The sequence below is a fragment of the Capsicum annuum genome, chromosome 2, assembly GCF_002878395.1.
Source record: "Capsicum annuum cultivar UCD-10X-F1 chromosome 2, UCD10Xv1.1, whole genome shotgun sequence".
Classification (NCBI taxonomy): domain Eukaryota; kingdom Viridiplantae; phylum Streptophyta; class Magnoliopsida; order Solanales; family Solanaceae; genus Capsicum; species Capsicum annuum.
The window spans coordinates 66,245,975-66,248,544 of NC_061112.1; positions in this window are offsets into that span (position 1 = coordinate 66,245,975).

A 2,570-nucleotide genomic window follows, 5' to 3' on the forward strand; every position below is an offset into this window, starting at 1 on the left:
TGGCTCAACATATCCCATATCATCTTCTTCATCATATGGTCGTAGATGTTGATATTCAGGGATTATTTGAGCTCTGCCTATTTGAACTCTATCCCGATTCTCGGCCACCTATCTTGGCCAGGATAGTTCTGCGTATTGAACTAACCTAGCATCTTCAGCTAACTAGGACTCCTCGATTATTTCTGCTAATAGGTGCTCTATCTTTCTATCAGCAACATTTTGTGGGTCATCTGGAAAATGAGGAGGTGCTTTATTGTGATCATCTCGAGCCTCTTCAGTTGGAATATCTCAAACTTTTTGTTCCGTCCTTCTTGGTGTTTGAAGGATTATTTAAGGCTCTGGATCTAATGGGAGTAAAGAATTGCCTTGACTCCTAGTGTTTGGCATACATCGGCGTATGTCAAATCAAGAACAAAAAATAAAAGTCATGCAACTTTACCAACTTTAATCAATAATTCACACGGTTATTCTACGACAACAACGCCAAAATTTAATGTCACCCAATAACTAAACTCCAAAGAAGTATGCCATGATCGATGTAAAATATAGTAACCCAAACATGTTTGGGGTCGAACCCTTAAGGAAAATATTGAACAGTATCTCAAACTTGAAGAAATCCAACAGCAATGTAAAATTTGAAGTCAAAAGTAAATAGTAACAAAATTTGAATGCTTGAGTTTGTAAACAATAGAAGACAAACACTAGGACTGTGTTCCCCCTAGCTTCACAACATCATAGGATTCTTATACTCAATCCACCTAACCTCTTTTTATGCATGCAAAGTTTATAAGCTATGTACTATCAATCGTGTTGTGAACGTGCTGATATATTATCACCTTGTGAGCTTACTACTATCACCTTGTGAGTCTTAGGGTGTTGCCATACTGTTTCTTTTCTTTAACCTCGGTAGAACTCTTACCTTTTGAGTTTTAAATTCACTGGATAAGGGTTGGTAGCCTCGAATCACTATTGTACACTCCTTTTCACAATCTCAAACACCCTCGTAAGGATGATCTTGAATACAGGGATTACCCAAGTATAACAACTTGATTTTAATAAATACAAAGAATAGTACACTACAGGCAATGATAGTTGAATAGATGAATCTTCTACTTCCCTTATATAGCTAATCCACCAGGATTCCCACAACACTAGTCAAGGAGATTAGCCGCTCATGTTCATGCAACAACCTATGATAATCAATAAAGAAAACTTGCAATTAGTTGTACAATAATGAAAGAGAGAAAATCCAAAATCTTCAATCAAATAAAAACCCAAAATATCAATGATAAAAGTATGTCAAAGGTATCAAAAGTAATGTAAATGTGCATAACCTAATAAAGGAATAAACCTAATCCATTTATAGTCTATCAAAATAATAAAGAAATCCTAATAAAAATAGAAAAGGAAAATTATGCCGGTACTCATTATTACTCATGTAGTCCAATCGTATGGTCTTGTTACGAGTCATACGGTGCTAGTCGTAAGCACTCGATTAAATGGTCTTCAGGGCCTCAAGCTTCTATTGTCTTTACAATTCATTACCACGAGTCGTATTCAGTCCTTTCAACTTATGTCCTTCACTCATCATACTTGAGCCTTAGTCTTTTAGGGCTTTGGACACTGGTCTCTTCATGATTTATCCTTATGAGTCATAATCAAATCTTATGACTCATATTCTTCTGTAACTTCAACTCTGAATGTTGACCTTAACTTCTTCTCTCTGTACGAGTACTACTTATAACTTGTAGCCATATCTTATGGTTCGCAGTTACTAGTCATAGTACTTTATTACTTAGCTTCTCCACCTTGACTTTTTCTACTTTTATGGCTATGAGTAAGGCTATGAGTCATATGATGAATTGACGACTCATACGCCTAAATAGTAAGATGGTCAGTCTTCTTCATTTTTAGCACTTCTTTTTATGTTAGTCATTCCAAGACCAATGTTAAACTATTTCACCTATAACAGACACAAAACCATATCATAGCACTTAAAATGGCCTAAGTCCAAGCATAAATTCTTTCTTTTAAGCATCTAATGTGTGTCGTTTCTAGGATGCATCACCGACATTATGGTTTTAATAGTATCCCAATGAGTTTTGATCATTATAAGAAATCTTTAAAGAGCCAAAATGGTTCAGACTTTGACAGTAATAAATGAACCCAAGTGTATCTGTTGTACAATGTCAAAGCATGTAGTAGATCTAGTATCACTAATAGGAAATATCAGCCTAATTTGTTTTTCTAGTGGACATATATGACATTTATTCAGCAACTCTATGCCTTTATTATAATGTAAAAGATCTAGAGACTTTAATACTTAAGCAGATGGATTTCCAAGTCTTCTATGTCAAAAGTTGATTTCTTTCATAGTGTTATATATAGTTTTTATAATGAGCAGCTAACTTCAACGGACCAAGTCCCTGGATGTTCATGGTATTATACAGTTGGCAAGCGTGTCTGCACAGTTTTGTCCTCTTGTGTAACAAACTTGAAGGTGCTGCTTGTACTGAATAGGATACCTGGTTCAATAATATTCCAGACCTAATCATCACTCATCTATAAAA